This window comes from Engystomops pustulosus, chromosome 3 (genome assembly GCF_040894005.1).
Source record: "Engystomops pustulosus chromosome 3, aEngPut4.maternal, whole genome shotgun sequence".
Lineage (NCBI taxonomy): Eukaryota > Metazoa > Chordata > Amphibia > Anura > Leptodactylidae > Engystomops > Engystomops pustulosus.
Window position 1 is genome coordinate 188,969,638 of NC_092413.1, and position 22,771 is coordinate 188,992,408.

The window sequence follows — 22,771 nt, forward strand, 5'->3', positions numbered from 1 at the left end:
TGGTATGTGCTCCGGCACATGAGAAAGTTCTATCTATCTAGATACAGAACGAGTCTGTTGGGGACCACCACTATACCGGATGGATACATACTTAGTGTCATCTATTTAGTAAGCACCAGTGAAGAAAGCTACTTTGTATCAATTCTAAGAACTACAAGTAACTATTCATTACTGACACCTAGTGTCCAAATTATATAGTGCATCCCCCTCAGCTTACTGTGAATGGATATGCTGAATGGAAATATCAAATAAACACCATATCACTTTGTAGGTGATAATATTGTGTGTGTTTATGCAAATTAGACTCACTTTTTCCTACCAAGTAAAACGTGAAGGACAAACTAGTTAAACCAGACATCATTTATATTGTTTTTAATCTTTAAACTTTTTTTAACACCACAGCAGCTGCAGAACATATGATACACACCCATGTTACTGCATTAACTAGTACTGAGGGGCTACTGAGTACTTGTTAGTCACCCCAGTAGTAGTAGTAGTAACTCCAGTACAAGTTGGTCATCCCGGTACTACTAGTAGTAACCCCAGTACTAGTTAGTGCATTAACTAGTACCGAGGGGCTAACCAGTACTAGTTAGTCACCGCATTACTAGTAGTAGTCATCCCAGTACTAGTTAGTCACCCCAGTACTGGTTAGTCACCGCATTACTAGTTAGTGAATTTTACTAACACTGATGGACTAGTTAGTCACCCAGTACTAGTAGTAATCACCCCAGTACTAGTTGTAGTCACCCCAGTACTAGTAGTTGTCCCCCCAGTACTAGTTAGTGCATTTTACTCATACTGAGAAACTACCCAGTTTTAGTTAGTCACCCCAGTACTAGTACTGGTCAACCCAGTACTAGTTAGTCACCCCAGTACTAGTTAGTGCATTAACTAGTACTGTTGGGCTACCCGGTGCTTGTTAGTCACCCAGTAGTAGTAGTAGTACTAGGCACCCAGTACTAGTTAGTCACCGCATTACTAGTTAGTGCATTTTACTAGCACTGATGGACTAGTTAGTCACCCAGTACTAGTAGTAATCACCCCACTACTAGTTGTAGTCACTCCAGTACTAGTAGTAGTAACCCCAGTACTAGTTAGTGCATTAACTGTTGGGCTACCCACTACTAGTAGAAGTCACCCCAGGTTTAGTTGCAGGGGGTCCACAGTACTTGTCGCCCCAGTACTAGTAGTTGTCCCCCCCCCCAGTACTAGTTAGTGCATTTTACTCATACTGAGGGACTACCCAGTACTTGTTAGTCAACCCAGTACTAGTTAGTGCATTAACTAGTACTGTTGGGCTACCCAGTGCTAGTTAGTCACCCAGTAGTAGTAGTAGTACTAGGCACCCCAGTACTAGTTATTGCGTTTTACTAGTACTGAGGGGCTACTCAGTACTAGTTAGTGCTGATAGCAGTAGTCACCCTAGTTGTCACCCCAGTACTAGTTAGTGCATTTACTAGTGCACCTCACTCAGCTTACTGTGAATGGATATGCTGAATGGAAATAACAAATAAACACCGGATCACTTCTTAGCTGATTCTATTAATCCAGAACAGACTCCCAATACTGGAACAAACAAACTCCAAGTAGTTATATGTGTCCGTGTGACATAGTTTCCTTGATTAATTCAGTCCAGTCAAACGCTGATAAGGTGTAAGCGAATAACAAACCAGTACAATACACATGACTCTGGCCACGACTGGATACCTTTACTAAGTAACCTGTATACTAGGGGCTCTACTGACTGTAGAGTTATAACAATTCTTGTGTAGTGTTACTCCTATCAGCTCATTTCTTTATAAAAATATAGAAATAAAGATATTCATTGTAATACACACAATCGTTCTTTCTTGACCAATGGCTCTTAGTGAGGCCATTTTTGTGATAATTGTTGTAGTGCTGGGGACTCCCCAGAGCCGGGCACTAAGTAGGTCTAGGAACACTTAAGAGACGGCCACTTTCTAGTACTGGGGAATACACAGAGCCGGCACTTTAATAAAGACTAGTGTTTAGCAGCGAGAAGCTCAGGCTGATGGGGATTACCTTGAGTTGGGCTGAAGATTGTGACTTGTGCTGCCGGAAATATACGACTCAAAAACTCCTTGTTATATAATATAAAGGGGTTGGATCAAGGGAAACACTGACCGCAGTCTGATGGTCGTCCTCTCACAGGCAGATAATAGGATGTGACTTTTGGGGTTTTAGCATAATGTTGTCCTGTAGGTTTTCTTACATCACGGTTACTGACATGACCCATTACCCCTCCTGGGGTTTCCATGAACCCTGAGATAACAGGGGCAGCACCAACCATCTCCTGCCAGAGAAGTGAGACCATCATGGCTGCCAGCAGAGCCTCGCCCTTTATGATGTCATGGTTCTGGTTGCCAGGGGGTTGCATTGTGACACGCGCAGTGTTCTATTTTATGCAAATTAGACTCACCTTTTCCTACCAAGTAAAATGTGAAGAACAAACTAGTTAAACCAGACATTATTTATATTGTTTTTAATCTTTAAACTTCTTTTAACACCACAGCAGCTGCAGAACATCATAAGACACACCCATGTTACTGCATTAACTAGTACTGAGTGGCTACTGAGTACTTGTTAGTCACCCCAGTACTAGTAGTAGTCACTCCAGTACAAGTTGGTCCCCCAATACAACTAGTAGTAACCCCAGTACTAGTTAGTGCATTAACAAGTACTGAGGGGCTACCCAGTACTAGTTAGTGCATTAACTAGTACCGTGTGGCTACCCAGTACTAGTCAGTCCCCGCATTACTGTTAGTATTCACCCCAGTACTAGTTAGTCACCGCATTACTAGCAGTAGTCACCCCAGTACTAATTAGTCACCCTAGTACTACTAGTAGTACTACTAGTACTAGTTAGTCACCCTAGTACTAGTTAGTCACCGCTTTACTAGTAGTGGTCACCCCAGTACTAGTTAGTCACCCCAGTACTAGTAGTAGTCACCCCAGTACTCGTTAGCCACCCCAATATTAGTTAGTGCATTTTACTAATACTGGGGCTCCCAAGTTAGTGCAATTAATTATTACTGAGCGTCTTCCAAGTACTAGTTGGTCTCCCCAGTACTAGTTAGTGCATTTTAAAAGTACTGAGGTGCTACTCAGTGCTAGTTAGTGCTGGAAGCAGTAGTCACCCTGGAACAAGTAGTGCTAGTAGTAGTCACCACAGTAGTAGTTAGTGCATTTAACTTGTACTGGGGCTCCTAAGTAGTATGGGGCCCCCCAGAGACTACCTAAAGCCCTGCACTAACTAGTTAGTACTAGGAACTCCCCATAAGCTGCCACTTACCAGTACTGGGTACTCCCCAGAGCTGGCCACTAACTAGTACCAGAAACTCTTAAGAGACGGGCACTTTCTAGTACTGAGGAATATTACCAAAGGGTAAAATCGTGGATGAGTGTTTGACTGGGTCCTCATTCAACTTCAACAATTATCACAAAAAAGGGCCTCACTAAGACCCATTGGTCAAGAAAGAAACTGTGGTGTGCTAAACAGCTTTTGCTCACACTTAGCCCCGGCACCCCTGAGGAAGCCACTGAGGTGGTGAAATATGTCGGAGTGGGGGGGCTGTAGTGTTTCAGTTTTATTTAGCAGTCAGAGAGCCCAATGAATTGAATAAGAGTAGGTTATTACGAGTGCAAAAATACGTGTGAGTGTGTGTGTATGGGAGACTGGTATGTGCTCCGGCACATGAGCAAAGTTCTATCTATCTAGATACAGAACAAGTCTGTTGGGGACCACCACTATACCGGATGGATACATACTTAGTGTCATCTATTTAGTAAACACCAGTGAAGAAAGCTACTTTGTATCAATTCTAAGAACTACAAGTAACTATTCATTACTGACACCTAGTGTCCAAATTATATAGTGCATCCCCCTCAGCTTACTGTGAATGGATATGCTGAATGGAAATATCAAATAAACACCATATCACTTTGTAGGTGATAATATTGTGTGTGTTTATGCAAATTAGACTCACTTTTTCCTACCAAGTAAAACGTGAAGGACAAACTAGTTAAACCAGACATCATTTATATTGTTTTTAATCTTTAAACTTCTTTTAACACTACAGCAGCTGCAGAACATATGATACACACCCATGTTACTGCATTAACTAGTACTGAGGGGCTACTGAGTACTTGTTAGTCACCCCAGTAGTAGTAGTAGTAACTCCAGTACAAGTTGGTCATCCCGGTACTACTAGTAGTAACCCCAGTACTAGTAAGTGCATTAACTAGTACCGAGGGGCTAACCAGTACTAGTTAGTCACCGCATAACTAGTAGTAGTCATCCCAGTACTAGTTAGTCACCCCAGTACTGGTTAGTCACCGCATTACTAGTTAGTGAATTTTACTAACACTGATGGACTAGTTAGTCACCCAGTACTAGTAGTAATCACCCCAGTACTAGTTGTAGTCACCCCAGTACTAGTAGTTGTCCCCCCAGTACTAGTTAGTGCATTTTACTCATACTGAGAAACTACCCAGTTTTAGTTAGTCGCCCCAGTACTAGTACTGGTCAACCCAGTACTAGTTAGTCACCCCAGTACTAGTTAGTGCATTAACTAGTACTGTTGGGCTACCCGGTGCTTGTTAGTCACCCAGTAGTAGTAGTAGTACTAGGCACCCAGTACTAGTTAGTCACCGCATTACTAGTTAGTGCATTTTACTAGCACTGATGGACTAGTTAGTCACCCAGTACTAGTAGTAATCACCCCACTACTAGTTGTAGTCACTCCAGTACTAGTAGTAGTAACCCCAGTACTAGTTAGTGCATTAACTGTTGGGCTACCCACTACTAGTAGAAGTCACCCCAGGTTTAGTTGCAGGGGGTCCACAGTACTTGTCGCCCCAGTACTAGTAGTTGTCCCCCCCCCCAGTACTAGTTAGTGCATTTTACTCATACTGAGGGACTACCCAGTACTTGTTAGTCAACCCAGTACTAGTTAGTGCATTAACTAGTACTGTTGGGCTACCCAGTGCTAGTTAGTCACCCAGTAGTAGTAGTAGTACTAGGCACCCCAGTACTAGTTATTGCGTTTTACTAGTACTGAGGGGCTACTCAGTACTAGTTAGTGCTGATAGCAGTAGTCACCCTAGTTGTCACCCCAGTACTAGTTAGTGCATTTACTAGTGCACCTCACTCAGCTTACTGTGAATGGATATGCTGAATGGAAATAACAAATAAACACCGGATCACTTCTTAGCTGATTCTATTAATCCAGAACAGACTCCCAATACTGGAACAAACAAACTCCAAGTAGTTATATGTGTCCGTGTGACATAGTTTCCTTGATTAATTCAGTCCAGTCAAACGCTGATAAGGTGTAAGCGAATAACAAACCAGTACAATACACATGACTCTGGCCACGACTGGATACCTTTACTAAGTAACCTGTATACTAGGGGCTCTACTGACTGTAGAGTTATAACAATTCTTGTGTAGTGTTACTCCTATCAGCTCATTTCTTTATAAAAATATAGAAATAAAGATATTCATTGTAATACACACAATCGTTCTTTCTTGACCAATGGCTCTTAGTGAGGCCATTTTTGTGATAATTGTTGTAGTGCTGGGGACTCCCCAGAGCCGGGCACTAAGTAGGTCTAGGAACACTTAAGAGACGGCCACTTTCTAGTACTGGGGAATACACAGAGCCGGCACTTTAATAAAGACTAGTGTTTAGCAGCGAGAAGCTCAGGCTGATGGGGATTACCTTGAGTTGGGCTGAAGATTGTGACTTGTGCTGCCGGAAATATACGACTCAAAAACTCCTTGTTATATAATATAAAGGGGTTGGATCAAGGGAAACACTGACCGCAGTCTGATGGTCGTCCTCTCACAGGCAGATAATAGGACGTGACTTTTGGGGTTTTAGCATAATGTTGTCCTGTAGGTTTTCTTACATCACGGTTACTGACATGACCCATTACCCCTCCTGGGGTTTCCATGAACCCTGAGATAACAGGGGCAGCACCAACCATCTCCTGCCAGAGAAGTGAGACCATCATGGCTGCCAGCAGAGCCTCGCCCTTTATGATGTCATGGTTCTGGTTGCCAGGGGGTTGCATTGTGACACGCGCAGTGTTCTATTTTATGCAAATTAGACTCACCTTTTCCTACCAAGTAAAATGTGAAGAACAAACTAGTTAAACCAGACATTATTTATATTGTTTTTAATCTTTAAACTTCTTTTAACACCACAGCAGCTGCAGAACATATGATACACACCCATGTTACTGCATTAACTAGTACTGAGGGGCTACTGAGTACTTGTTAGTCACCCCAGTACTAGTAGTAGTCACTCCAGTACAAGTTGGTCCCCCAATACAACTAGTAGTAACCCCAGTACTAGTTAGTGCATGAACTAGTACCAAGTGGCTACCCAGTACTAGTTAGTCACCGTATTACTGTTAGTATTCACCCCAGTACTAGTTAGTCACCCCAGTACTAGTTAGTCACCCCAGTACTAGTTAGTCAACGCATTACTAGTAGTATTCACCCCAGTACTAGTTAGTAACCCCAGTACTAGTTAGTCACCCTAGTACTAGTAGTAGTAATCCCAGTACTAGTTAGTCACCCCAGTACTAGTTAGTCACCGCTTTACGAGTAGTGGTCACCCCAGTACTAGTTAGTCACCCCAGTACTAGTAGTAGTCATCCCAGTACTCGTTAGCCACCCCAATATTAGTTAGTGCATTTTACTAATACTGGGGCTCCCAAGTTAGTGCAATTAATTATTACTGAGCGTCTTCCAAGTACTAGTTGGTCTCCCCAGTACTAGTTAGTGCATTTTACTAATACTGAGGTGCTACTCAGTGCTAGTTAGTGCTGGTAGCAGTAGTCACCCTGGAACAAGTAGTGCTAGTAGTAGTCACCACAGTAGTAGTTAGTGCATTTAACTTATACTGGGGCTCCTAAGTAGTAGGGGGCACCCCAGAGACTACCTAAAGCCCTGCACTAACTAGTTAGTACTAGGAACTCCCCATAAGCAGCCACTTACCAGTACTGGGCACTCCCCAGAGCTGGCCACTAACTAGTACCAGGAACTCTTAAGAGACGGGCACTTTCTAGTACTGAGGAATATTAATAAAGGGTAAAATCGTGGATGAGTGTTTGACTGGGTCCTCATTCAACTTCAACAATTATCACAAAAAAGGGCCTCACTAAGACCCATTGGTCAAGAAAGAAACTGTGGTGTGCTAAACAGCTTTGCTCACACTTAGCCCCGGCACCCCTGAGGAAGCCACGGAGGTGGTGAAATATGTCGGAGGCGGGGGGGGGGGGGGGGGGGGCCGTAGTGTTTCAGTTTTATTTAACAGTCATAGAGCCCAATGAATTGAATAAGAGTAGGTTATTACGAGTGCAAAAATATGTGTGAGTGTGTGTGTATGGGAGACTGGTATGTGCTCCGGCACATGAGAAAGTTCTATCTATCTAGATACAGAACAAGTCTGTTGGGGACCACCACTATACCGGATGGATACATACTTAGTGTCATCTATTTAGTAAACACCAGTGAAGAAAGCAACTTTGTATCAATTCTAAGAACTACAAGTAACTATTCATTACTGACGCCTAGTGTCCAAATTATATAGTGCATCCCCCTCAGCTTACTGTGAATGGATATGCTGAATGGAAATATCAAATAAACACCATATCACTTTGTAGGTGATAATATTGTGTGTGTTTATGCAAATTAGACTCACCTTTTCCTACCAAGTAAAACGTGAAGGACAAACTAGTTAAACCAGACATCATTTATATTGTTTTTAATCTTTAAACTTCTTTTAACACCACAGCAGCTGCAGAACATATGATACACACCCATGTTACTGCATTAACTAGTACTGAGGGGCTACTGAGTACTTGTTAGTCACCCCAGTACTAGTAGTAGTAACTCCAGTACAAGTTGGTCACCCCGGTACTACTAGTAGTAACCCCAGTACTAGTTAGTGCATTAACTAGTACCGAGGGGCTAACCAGTACAAGTTGGTCACCGCATTACTAGAAGTAGTCATCCCAGTACTAGTTAGTCACCGCATTACTAGTAGTAGTCACCCCAGTACTAGTTAGTCACCCTAGTACTAGTAGTAGTAATACCAGTACTAGTTAGTCACACCAGTACAAGTTGGTCACCGCATTACTAGAAGTAGTCATCCCAGTACTAGTTAGTCACCCCAGAACTAGTTAGTCACCGTATTACTAGTTAGTGCATTTTAATAACACTGATGGACTAGTTAGTCACCCATTACTAGTAGTAATCACCCCCAGTACTAGTACTGGTCAACCCAGTACTAGTTAGTCACCCCAGTACTAGTTAGTGCATTTTACTCATACTGAGAAACTACCCAGTACTAGTTAGTCACCCCAGTACTAGTACTGGTCAACCCAGTACTAGTTAGTCACCCCAGTACTAGTTAGTGCATTAAATAGTACGATTGGGCTACCCAGTGCTTGTTAGTCACCCAGTAGTAGTAGTAGTAGTAGTAGTACTAGGCAACCAGTACTACTTAGTCACCCCAGTACTAGTTAGTCACCCCAGTACTAGTTAGTCACTGCATTACTAGTTAGTGCATTTTACTAGCACTGATGGACTAGTTAGTCACCCAGTACTAGTAGTAATCACCCCAGTACTAGTTGTAGTCACTCCAGTACTAGCAATAGTAACCCCAGTACTAGTTAGTGCATTAACTGTTGGGCTACCCACTACTAGTAGTAGTCACCCCAGGTCTAGTTGGTTCATTAGCAGGGGTCCCCAGTACTTGTCGCCCCAGTACTAGTAGTTGTCCCCCCCCCCCCCCAGTACTAGTTAGTGCATTTTACTCATACTGAGGGACTACCCAGTACTAGTTAGTCAACCCAGTACTAGTTAGTCCCCCCAGTACTAGTTAGTGCATTAACTAGTACTGTTGGGCTACCCAGTGCTAGTTAGTCACCCAGTAGTAGTAGTACTAGGCACCCAGTACTAGTTAGGCACCCCAGTACTAGTTATTGCATTTTACTAGTACTGAGGGGCTACTCAGTACTAGTAAGTGCTGATAGCAGTAGTCATCCTAGTTGTCACCCCAGTACTAGTTAGTGCATTTACTAGTGCACCTCACTCAGCTTAATGTGAATGGATATGCTGAATGGAAATAAATAAACACCGGATCACTTCTTAGCTGATACTATTAATCCAGAACAGACTCCCAATACTGGAACAAACAAACTCCAAGTAGTTATATGTGTCCGTGTGACATAGTTTCCTTGATTAATTCAGTCCAGTCAAACGCTGATAAGGTGTAAGTGAATAACAAACCAGTACAATACACATGACTCTGGCCACGACTGGATACCTTTACTAAGTAACCTGTATACTAGGGGCTCTACTGACTGTAGAGTTATAACAATTCTTGTGTAGTGTTACTCCTATCAGCTCATTTTTTTTAAAAATATACAAATAAAGATATTCATTGTAATACACACAATCGTTCTTTCTTGACCAATGGCTCTTAGTGAGGCCATTTTTGTGATAATTGTTGTAGTGCTGGGGACTCCCCAGAGCCGGGCACTAAGTAGGTCTAGGAACACTTAAGAGACGGCCACTTTCTAGTACTGGGGAATACACAGAGCCGGCACTTTAATAAAGACTAGTGTTTAGCAGCGAGAAGCTCAGGCTGACGGGGATTACCTTGAGTTGGGCTGAAGATTGTGACTTGTGCTGCCGGAAATAGACTCAAAAACTCCTTGTTATATAATATAAAGGGGTTGGATCAAGGGAAACACTGACCGCAGTCTGATGGTCGTCCTCTCACAGGCAGATAATAGGACGTGACTTTTGGGCTTTTAGCATAATGTTGTCCTGTAGGTTTTCTTACATCACGGTTACTGACATGACCCATTACCCCTCCTGGGGTTTCCATGAACCCTGAGATAACAGGGGCAGCACCAACCATCTCCTGCCAGAGAAGTGAGACCATCATGGCTGCCAGCAGAGCCCCGCCCTTTATGATGTCATGGTTCTGGTTGCCAGGGAGTTGCATTGTGACACGCGCAGTGTTCCATTTTATGCAAGTAAAACGTGAAGAACAAAGTAGTCAAACCAGACATTATTTATGTTGTTTTATATATTTTGTTTATATTACTAAACATCCCAACACACACCCTAGCTACTGCAGAACCTCATAATACACACCTCAGCTGACACTAAACGTCATATCTGTTGAACTTCCTAATACACTGCTCATCTGCAGCAGACCATCCCAATACCCACCTCATCTGCTGCAGAACTTCATACTACACACATCAGCTAGATGCATACAATGTGGTCCAGCATGTGGCTGCACTATGTGCAATACTTTGAAATGGATCAATGTTGACAGCTATTTTTTGAACAGACTGTGAAATCCAACACGAAGTGGAGCATGTCCTAGTCAGAATCATTTTTCACAGATCACTCTGACTGTGTTTGAAGATCCAGGAAAAGCAGATACCAGACTGATGCAGGTCGGCCATGTAACATGTTTTGTGCATCTCATCTCATCTTTCTGACTCTTTCTGCCCTTCCTAATGGCATCTCCCACTGTGCCTCTTTCTCTTAAAGTCCCTCTCACTAAAAAGATCAGCAATAAATTATTAATTTAATATTGAAACTTTTTTTAATGGATGCTGATAAATAATCATTACCCCACATAGGATCAGATCATAATGATAATGGAGCAATGTACGCACACCAGAGATCTGGAGAAATCTCCTAACCTATGGTGTTTTATGGTCTCAGCATAGAAAATGGAATTAATCTCATTCACACACTGAGAAAAAAAACACACGTGTAAACGCAGTAGTAGCAATTATTGACCACTGCGTTCACAAGTGTTTGCATTGTGTTTTGACCTTAATACATAGGCTTTGTTAGCCCAGAGTCACTCGGGGCCTTTGCATTGCATCTAGAAGCACAATACAAATGCCACAAGGAGGGGCTTGGCACAACCGCATATGCGCTTCCATTTAAACGCTTACGATTGATAATGATCAATAATGTAAACAATGCAAAACACCAGGTGCTGCTTACCGATAGGTTACTGCTTTAAATGGAAATGAATATGAAGTTGGGCTGCAGTTTGTATTTGGTATCTGCATTACACTGATTTGAGGGGACTACGGGGACCCTAGGAACTTGAGTTCAAAATCCAAGTTGCACTGATCCCAGTTGATTCCCTATAAATATTGCTAACTACCAGACTTTGCACAGACTTTGCATTGGGGCCATCAGCTTCTAGTTACGCCACTGAGATCACTCTAGGATCACTCTAGGCTGCACATTCTCCAGCCATCTTATGGTACACAGAAAAGGCTCCATCCACAGCCGTCAGGTGCATGTAGAAAATAAGGTTTGCACGTTCACGGTTGTACTTGTGCCAAAGACAAATCAAAGACAAATCAGGTTATGAGTAATACGCTTGCCGTCGAAACGCGTTAACCAGTTTGTCTCTTTGTGTTTGTTCAAGCATTTTAACTCAATAAAGAAGATTTGTCTTTGGCACAAGTACAACCGTGAACTTCTTCTGTGGGGTGCCGGTCCGAACCTTGTTTTCTAAGGAATGGCTCTGGTACATACATGACATAATGATCAACTGGACCAGCACAGTAGATCAATTTCACAATTTTCACGAGCCAGCGGGTGGAAGCCCACCGGGCATAAATTAGTGGGCAGAACACACCATGCAAGTCTTTTGGGGAATTCAGTATCACACGGAGAGGCTTTTCTGCTGAAACCCCACAACATGAACAGCTACTACTATCTAGTAAGGCTGTTTGTTTTTTCCCCTTTTACTTCATAAAAATGTTGTATCTGTATTGTTTACATATTTTTTGTAATAATTTTTTTATCTGACAACTGTACCTTTTGTCTGCAATTTAATACGAATGTGTATTGAATCTTTAATAAGTCTCTAACAAACCTTAAAGAACTAAGAGAACTAGTATTAATTTCTTCTTATCTTGTAACCAATTGCCTTAACTGTATTTGGGGTTATCATATTGTATAGGAACGTATGTTGATAGGCCCCTAGCCCTTCTTAGTAAATAAGTTAAAGGGTAATTCTCATCTGTGAATATATATGTAATTGAATTCGTCTGCCATATATAAACATTTTTTCAATTGCATGTTATTAACCCCTTCCTAACATGTGACGTAATAGTACTGCATGGCGGGAGATGCGTTTCTGGATTTTGCAGGACTATTATGTCAAGCTTGTAGCGCAGGCTCCTGTGTATTATAGCCAACACCCGCCTCTAACACCCGCAATCAGAGATTCCTCTGATCGCAGGTGTTAACCCCTTTACACGCCACGGTCACGCTTGACTGCGACATGTAAGGGGCATCTCAATTGAATCAGACCAACCCCCTAATCTCCCTCCCCCCCCCCCCCGCGGCATTGCTTGTTCAAGTCAACCTGTTAAAAAATGTAAAAAATAAAAGTTTAAAACACTTAAAAGTCCCCTAAACACAAACATTCACTATACACATCTTATAAAGTAAAAATACCACAAAAATACCAAAAAACCCTACATATTTGGTATTGCCGCATCCGTAACAATCTGTACAATAACTCATTATTGGACCCGCCCGGTGAACGGCATAAAAACAAAACCTGAAAAACTCACCAAAAATTTAAATTTTTCATAAAATCCCTTCACAAACATGTTCCAAATAGTGATCAAAAAAAGTTATGCACGCCGAAAATGATTCCACTGAACAGGACAACTAAACACGTAAAAAATAAGCCCTAAACCAGCTCTGTCAACCAAAAAAATATTAAAGTTTTATCTCCAAAAAGATGGTGATACAAAAACAAATTAGATTTTCTTTATATTATTTTTTTCCCAGTAAAATTGTAAAGATATATATAAAACTATATAAATAATGTATCACCGTAATCGTAGTGATCTTTAGAATAAAGATAATATAGTATTTTTAGTGAACGGTGTACGGCCCCCAAAATATACAAAAATAAAAGAAACCAAAATTGACAATTTTCTTTTCCTCCATACATTCAAGATTTAATAAAATCTCATCAATAAGCTAATGACCCACTAAAATGAAGTATTTGTAAAGTGCATCTCATGTCGCAAAAAATAAGCCCTTATATGCCAAAAATATAAAGATTGTATAAGAAAAAGTGACAATGCATGATCTGCTGTGAATGGCGCAGCTTCCCTCCGATGCCCTGGTGTGCGCCCATACAGCAGGTTACCACCACATATGGGGTATTGTTATACTCGGGAGAGATTGGGGATAAAACTTTGTGGAGCATTTTGGTATTTTATTGACTGAGAATTTGTACATTTTATGAAAAACACACTCATTTAGCCCAAAAAATGTTAATTTCAATATTGCATCCGATTTAGTTTTAACCCTTGTAAAACAATTAAAGGATTAAAAAACTTGTTGTTTGACGGACATTGAGGGGTAGTTTATGGAGGGTAATTTATGGGGACTCTCAATTGTACTTGAAATGTGAGCGGACCGCAATTTCATCGGACATCCCAACGATTTCCGTTTTGCGCCGCTGGGACAGGTATTTAAAAGGGGCTTTTGGCGCATGCGATCGGATTTTGGCGCAATAGCGCCGGCTTTCATGCAAATCAGGGGTGGCCCGTCGGACGATCCGACGGATTCGGACAAACCGCAGAATTTAACTTAAAAATTATGTCCCAAGCCATTCACTTACATACACCAGGAAGAAGAAGGTGAACTCTGTCTGACCTGATCGTGGAAGTGACACATGTAGGATATCGGGCGCACAATCTTCATGAATCGCGGCAGAGTTCATCCTCGTCGGACAGTCCGGATCGGGGATCTCGCAGGGACTGGGTAATTGAATGTGCACCAATGTGTAAAAAACCATGTCCACATAATGTAGACATTCAGTGAATGTTAGTTTTTTTGCTGTTATGACTATGTGTGGAAAAAGTAGAACATTTTGAATTTCACAAATCGAGAATTAGTCCAAATTTTCACCAAATATCTGATTTTCTCATAAATAAATGCAAAACATGCCACCAAAATGTTTCAACTAAGGGTCCATTCACACGCGGTATGCCCGCCGTGTGCTGGATGTGAGGAGGAGGTGTCCCCTCCTCCCTCCATAGAGAATAGCGGACCAGGGCCACACACGCCGAAAGATAGAGCAAGCTGCGCCGCGCCGCTATTGCCGTCTATGGGGACGTACATGCGGCTGCAAATTTGCGGCCGCATGTACGTCTCCGCAGACGGCCATGTGAATGAGCCCTAATATGCAGTACAAAGTGTCCCGAGAAAACAGTTTCAAAAATATGTTAAAGCGTTCCGAAGTTATATCCACTTACCACTTATAGGTGGTGGCAAGTAGAGGGATCTAAAAAGTAATTTATGATTTGTAAATAAGGATAGGAATTAAGGAGAGAAAGGCGAACAACAAGCAATAAAATATGGCAATGTTTCTGTACTATTATCACACATCACATGAAGAATGTTGATGAATATCCTGACATTACTGGTAATAAATACACATTATTTTTGCAACAATAATTATAAAAAGAAGAAAAAAAAAATCAAAGGTTTATCTAAGCAAAGGTCATATCTAGGCAGGTCAATGGCTTCTCTCTGTAACACCTGCATACACATGTCCAGTTGACATTTCTGGACTGAATTCTCTGCCAGCGCTGTCTGTTTGAGTAAGCCAATGCAAACAAAGGTTCAAAGAGCAGCTGAAGTCTGCGATCTACTAGAAAATCTTCACGTCGAAGTTAGGCCTACTTCACACAGTGTTTTAATCTACATTATTTTTTAATGTTTTTTTTTTTTTTTTAAAAGGGGCATTTATTTCACATCATTCAGGACAGACTATTTATGGCAGTTTACCTACAACATTGCTCTGGCAAATAACCTATGGAGCCTATTCAGAGGCAAAGGGACCATAGGGTTAATCACAGGTCATTCTAAATCATTATATCTTTGTGCCTCGTTGCCATTGAGAAAGTGTGTTTCCTATGCCCTGTGCTGATATTGCGATTTCCTGTTGTGACCCCCGTTTCGTTATTGACTTCGATCCCATGCTGCCTCTCCTGAGCTTCCGCTACATCCCTGACTTCAATCCCGTTCTGACTGTCCTGAGCTGCAGCTACGTCCCTGACTCCGATCCTGTGCTGCCTGTCCTGACCTCCTGCCTGTCTCCGGCTATGATTCTGCTATACGACTTTGTACTTTGCCTTGGCCGCCATTGCGGACAAAGTTGCGCTTGTGGAGTGACCTAGTAGTACCACGCCGCAGCAAGTCCAACCTGCTTTGCCTCCAATACCTCTACTCCCAGGTATCAACTTACGTCATCATCCACGGTGGTCCGGTAAATCCACTAACCCTGGTGCCTGACAATAGATTACAGTGTCAAGACAGAAATTTATACTAGAATAAACCAGGATCTAAAAAGTATAAGGATCTAAAAAGTATAATATTTTATTTTCTTATTATACTCACACGACTCACATTATATTGAATACGAGCAGTGGAATGCACATGGCACAGCTGCAGCCATTTATGTATCGCATATTCGGTTTCAAAACCTTGTACTGCACCTGATTTCTAAAGCCGAGGACCAGGTCCGGCATCAGCACTGGGCATACCTGGTCAAGTGCTGGGGCCCAGAGCTGCTTGAGGGCCCACATAAGGCTATATAAATAAGGAATCCATGAGCGCGAGAGGGGCTTACATAAAATAAACATGAGGGAGCTGTTTGGGAAGATAAACTACAGAATATTTTGGGGAACAGGAGACTGTTTAAGTTTCTCAATTTTGAATGCTGCCACTTGAGTTCATTGCAAAGGGACCCACTGAGGCTCTGTCACCCAGGGTGCTACTACATCCAAGTTATGTATATTACTTCTACTCCGCTAAACAGCAGCACCAAACATTGTAATTGGTTCTTTTATTAGTACCATTCATTGTCATTTTTTACAACACAGCAACTGTTTTAGTGTTGGTCAAGGCTAGCTATACTTGCTGTTGGGTTGGGTAGTCCTCTTCCATTGTTCTCAGCACGTGCGCTGACCTCTCAGCCTGATATTTTACATGTCTCATGTGCAGGCAGCTTTTACTCTGTAAGTTAATGGCTGACCATTAACATAGTCATAAATTATCCCCCTCTGGTTAAAGCGTTGATCTGCATAAGTAGAGACCCTAAGCTTAAAAAGGATGTACAGTTTTGGTAATTTTTAATTCAATGGGCCCCAGGTAGTTTAAAATAATAAAGAAATAATAATTGATTCAATGCTAATACTTTGCTAATATACTGTATACCATCAAGTGGACATCAAAGGGGAACTGTCTGCATCTGGAGAAAACAAGGTTTAATCACCAGAGGCGTCAGGGCTTTATTACTATGAGAACTGTGGAATAGCCTGCCTCAGGCTCTGGTCACAGCAGGGACAGCAGAGAGCTTCAAGAAGTGGTATACAAGTGGCATTTCTGTCTATAATGCTGGGTGCTCCGATTCACTAAGATCGTGTGCCAGAAATCATGAATCTGTTGCTTCTCTGCACTGGCCTGACAAAGTTCATCATCTTTTTTTTGGTTTATCTTTAACATTGAGCGTGCAACAATTTACATGTTAAATATGGCACACGGTGTAACTCAGGCCAAGCGCCGCAACGCCCACTAATTTGCATCACATGGAGGCTGGACACTTCTTTAGAAACCTGTGGAAGTCGTTTTAGCCTGAAAGAATGTGCAAAGTCCAACAAAAGTGCAGAGCAAAGCCCTTAGTAAATGTGCCCCACAGTGCCAGAATGCTATACTTAAAGAGGACCTGTCATCCTGAAAAATGGACCTCCGGATCGCCCCGCTCACTCCATAGACCAACGATGACTGACGCGCGCCATGCGGCAGTCACCGCCCCTAATCCCAACCCCTCATGAATATGCCAGACCGCTTTGAGAGAGGTCCGCCGTTTCTAGTGTACAGCGCAGCAGTGTTTGTTAGCGTTATCGGAGGTATAACAGTATAACTCTGCTGCTTTTGTTTTAGCACTAGGAGCTGCTTACCTTAGTAAGAAGTTCCTGGTGCCGTTTTTCAGGGTGACAGGTCCTCTTTAACCACAATACTTGGTCCATTTCTCCAGTTCAGTCAGTCTTATACAGGTCACAGCCAATGGTTGTGGTGAGAGCATGATGCGGATGTGACATCGCCAATGTTGCTCTCCCAATAGTCTCAGTAGCAGGAATGATGTAGAGAGGTAGTGTGATGCAGAGAAGAGCAGAGATGGCGCCACTGCCGATTCTATAGACCCGGAGGCCAAGTGACCACCAGATCTTGAGGGGTTAACCAGTGCTGCTGGGTTTGATCAGACCCAGTACTGATCCGATCAACATCAGCAGTCACAGGGGGTTGTTTCCCCCTGTAACTGGGGCTCACTTATAGTGAAAATGTTCCCCAGGGTTCATTTATGACATCATGGGGGATATATAAATTAAAAACACACACAAAAAAATATTAACCCCTTAGCGCTCCGCGCCGTAGCTGTACTGCGCAGCTTCCCACTATTGGCGCTCAGCGCAGTACAGCTACTGCGCGAGCGCATACTATTTTAGAATTGTCACCACGTCGCGAGATTTGGGTGACAGAGGCAGGAGGAGTTCCTGTCTCCGTCACCCGACCAATCAAATCGGTCCCGCCCGCCGATCGCCGTGATTGGCCAGTCACATCGATTTTAGGCTAAAAAACGTGCTTTTAGCACTTTCCTCTTCCTCCAGCGGCACCATTTTGGTTTGGTATCGCTGGAGAGAGGAAAGAGCGTTACTGTGTGCACCAAAATACACTTTTACACTATAAATAGTGTTCTGATCCTTATCTGATCCCTATTGTTCCCTACAAATTCCCATCCCTATCTGTTTTTTCCTGTGTCCTGTGTGTTCCCTGTGTGATCGCCTTGTGTGATCCCACGTGTCTTCCGTTTTTCCCTGTCTGTCCCTTCTGAACCCAAACGCACTTTTTAGTGCGAGGTGTTAGCGTTGTTCTGCACTGGACGCACTTTTCAGTGCGCCGTGTGAATAGCACTGCACAGAATCTTTAGCAGTCTTAGCGGTAGTTAGTTTGTCTTAGGGTAAGCTAGGTGCATTTGTAGCGCCTTTTTGCGCGGTGCACATAGGTTTTTTTTCGGTGCCTGGTAATATTTTTTTCCAGAACGCCGTAGGTGTACCCGTACTTAGCTATTTTTTGTGTGCTATCTGTGCGGCTGGTCCATGTAGTTTGGTGTGCATTATATTTTTTTTTTTGTGTGCCTGCTAGACGGTTTATCCGTGTAGTTTGGTGCACATTATCTAATTTTTCTTGTTCTCTATTTTTTTTGTGTGCAATGTCTCAGAAGACGTACACCGTGTTGGAGGCATATAACATGCTTGCCTCTGACACCGAGTCAGCTAGTGGGGATGATGGTCCCTTTTACCTATCATCATCCTCCTGCTCATCTTCCAGTGACCTGGAAGGACCCCCAAGAAGGCGCCGTAGGGTTCCAGGGACTTCTGCAATTGAAGTGCCTGGGACTTCTGCAGGAGAAGTGCCTGGGACTTCTGCAGGAGAAGTGCCTGGGACTTCTGCAGGAGAAGTGCCTGGGACTTCTGCAGGAGAAGTTTCTGGGACTTCTGCAGGAGAAGCGTCTGGGGCTTCCACTGACCCCACATGGGTAGCCCCAGATAATTATACCCCTCAGGTCCCTGACTTTTTGGGCCATCCTGGCATTAACTTTGACACGACAGGGCTTGGAGCTGTAGACTTTTTTAAGTTTTTTTTTGATGAGGAGCTGCTAAATATTATTATATTTCAGACAAATCTCTACGCTGCACAACATATTGCCCAAAACCCCACGTCCTTTTATGCACAACCCTACAGGTGGACCCCTGTCACTGCAGCAGAGATGCACAAGTATTGGGGCATAATACTCCTTATGGGGATAGTAAAGAAGCCTTCAATCAGGGACTCCTGGAGCACAGACATTCTGTACCACACCCCCATGTTCCGCATGGCAATGAGCAGGATGCGCTTTGAAGCCATCCATAAGTTTTTGCACTACACTGACAACACACAGTGCCCACCCCAGTTATGATCGGTTATTTAAGGTCAGGCCCATATTAGATCATTTTAGTGCCAAGTTTGCCCAGGCATATACTCCCGCCAAACATGTGAGCATAGACGAGTCCCTGGTACAATTCAAAGGGAGACTTCAATTCCGCCAGTACCTGCCCAATAAGAGGGCAAGATATGGTGTGAAAATGTATAAGCTGTGCGAAAGTTCATCAGGGTACACATACAAGTTCAGGGTATATGAAGGGAAGGACTCCACTATAGTGCCCCCAGAATGCCCCCCCTTCCTGGGTGTTACAGGGAAGATAGTGTGGGATTTAGTGCACCCACTGCTGGACCAGGGCTACCACCTGTACCTGGACAATTTCTACACCAGCACCACCCTGTTCAAGTGCCTCACTTCCAGAAATACTGCAGCATGCGGCACTGTACGCAGAAATCAGAGAGGTCTCCCTAAGTCGCTGCTTGGGCAAAAACTTAAAAGGCACGAAAGCAGGGCACTATGCAGCGACTCTGTATTGTGTGTTAAGTACAAGGACAAGAGAGAGGTCCTTGTATTAACCACAATACATGAGCACACCACCACCCCTGTCCCAGTACGAGGTGCCAGTACAGAAACCCCCAAGCCAGACTGTATTTTAGATTATAACAAATACATGGGAGGGGTGGACTTGTCTGACCAGGTGCTTCAGCCGTACAATGCCATGCGGAAGTCGAGGGTGTGGTACAAGAAGCTGGCCGTGCACATCATGCAGATGGCATTGTATAATGCTTATGTGCTGCATCGATATGCCGGCCAAAGGGGAACTTTCCTGGAATTTCAAGAGATGGTAATAAAGTACTTTCTTTTTGGAGACCAGGAAGGGGGGAGTGCTAGCACATCTGGAAGTGAGGCCCCATCACGTATTGTACCAGGGCAGCATTTTCCAGGAGTAGTTCCCCAAACAGCCAGCAAGGGAAGGTCACAAAAGAGGTGCAGGGTGTGCTCCAAAAATGGCATTCGGAAGGACACCATTCATCACTGTGAGACATGCCCAGAAAAACCAGGGTTATGTATGAAAGATTGCTTCCGAATTTATCATACATCCCTGGATTTTTAGAGTACCCTGTTGTTACCCTGACGCACAGCTTATACATCATGCCGCACCTTCCCTTCTAAGCCCTGCCATGTGCCCAGCCTGTAGATTACTGTCCCGTATGCTTTACCCGGGAAAACATGCATCATGATTTTTAGGGTGTTTGTCTCCCATGGCAGCAGCTGGGCACAAAATGACATAATAGATATTTTTTACTATGCACTATCCATTCTGCACTTTTTCAGGGGTCCACCTGTGGGGTTAAAATGCTAACTATACCCCTAGATTAATTCATGGAGGGGTGTAGTTTCCAAAATAGGATCAGTTCTTAGGGATTTCTACTGTACTGGCCCCTATTGGCATCTACAAATCTTTCATGATGCCAAAAATAAAAAAAAATGTACAATGTCTGTGCTCCAACAAGTTATTCCCTTTTGAGCCCTGCCGTGTCACCATCCTACAGATTATTGCCTCCTATGGGGTATTGCCCTAACCGCGGTAACCCGCAGAATGATTTTTGATGTGTTTTTCCCCAGTGGCATGAGTTGGGCAAAATACTTTTGTCACTTCAATGGCATATTTGATAAATTGCAATACAATTGTTTCTCTGCACTACTCACTTTGTATTACATTTGAGCCAGCACCTTAGGGGTTAAAATGCTCATACAAGCCTACATACATTCTTTGAGGGGTGCCCTTTCCAAAATGGGTTCACTACTTGGGGGTTTCTATTGTATTGGTACCTCGGGAGTACCCCCCATTACCAATCTAGTGAAAACGAAGCTTGAAAACCTAAATTGTGCTTCTTTCTTCCTGACCCCTGCCGTGTGCCCAGCCTGTAAATTATTGGCACATGTGTGGTATTGCCGTACTCAGGACAACCCCCAGAATGATTTTTGGGGGGTTTGTCTAAAGTGGCATGGGTTGGGCACAGTATATGAGGCACAAAAATGACTTTTTTGAGATAAAAACACAATTTTTACTCTGCACCATTTACTTTGCATTCAATTTTGACCAGCGTGTTGGGGGTTAAAATGCTCATACAAGCCTACATACATTCTTTGAGGGGTGCCCTTTCCAAAATGGGTTCACTACTTGGGGGTTTCTATTGTACTGGTACCTCGGGGGTACCCCCCATTACCAATCTAGTGAAAACGAAGCTTGAAAACCTAAATTGTGCTTCTTTCTTCCTGACCCCTGCCGTGTGCCCAGCCTGTAAATTATTGGCACATGTGTGGTATTGCCGTACTCAGGACAACCCCCAGAATGATTTTTGGGTTGTTTGTCTAAAGTGGCATGGGTTGGGCACAGTATATGAGGCACTATAATGACTTTTTTGAGATAAAAATGCAATTTTTACTCTGCACCATTTACTTTGCATTCAATTTTGACCAGCGTGTTGGGGGTTAAAATGCTCATACAAGCCTACATACATTCTTTGAGGGGTGCCCTTTCCAAAATGGGTTCACTACTTGGGGGTTTCTATTGTACTGGTACCTCGGGGGTACCCCCCATTACCAATCTAGTGAAAACGAAGCTTGAAAACCTAAATTGTGCTTCTTTCTTCCTGACCCCTGCCGTGTGCCCAGCCTGTAAATTATTGGCACATGTGTGGTATTGCCGTACTCGGGACAACCCGCAGAATGATTTTTGGGGTGTTTGTCTAAAGTGGCATGGGTTGGGCACAGTATATGAGGCACTAAAATGACATTTTTGAGATAAAAACGCAATTTTTACTCTGCACCATTTACTTTGCATAAAATTTTGACCAGCGTGTCGGGGGTTAAAATGCTCACCACAACCACCGATAAATTCTTTGAGGGGTCTAGTTTCCGTAATGGTATAATTTATTGGGGGTTTCTATTGCACTGGCACCTCACGGGCCCTGCCAACATGACATGGCACTCCAAATCCAAACGTGTGAAAACGGAGCTGGAAAATCAAAATTTCACTCCTTCTGTTCTCATCCCTTCTGTGTGCCCAGCCTGTAAATTATTGGCACATGTGTGGTATTGCCGTACTCGGGACAACCCGCAGAATGATTTTTGGGGTGTTTGTCTGAAGTGGCATGGGTTGGGCACAGTATATGAGGCACTAAAATGACATTTTTGAGATAAAAACGCAATTTTTACTCTGCACCATTTAATTTGCATTCAATTTTGACCAGCGTGTCGGGGGTTAAAATGCTCACCACAACCACCGATAAATTCTTTGAGGGGTCTAGTTTCCGTAATGGTATCATTTATTGGGGGTTTCTATTGCACTGGCACCTCACGGGCCCTGCCAACATGACATGGCACTCCAAATCCAAACGTGTGAAAACGGAGATGGAAAATCAAAATTTCACTCCTTCCGTTCTCATCCCTTCTGTGTGCCCAGTCTGTAAATTATTGGCACATGTGTGGTATTGCTGTACTCGGGACAACCCGCAGAATGATTTTTGGGGTGTTTGTCTAAAGTGGCATGGGTTGGGCACAGTATATGAGGCACTAAAATGACTTTTTTGAGATAAAAACGCAATTTTTACTCTGCACCATTTACTTTGCATTAAATTTTGACCAGCGTGTCG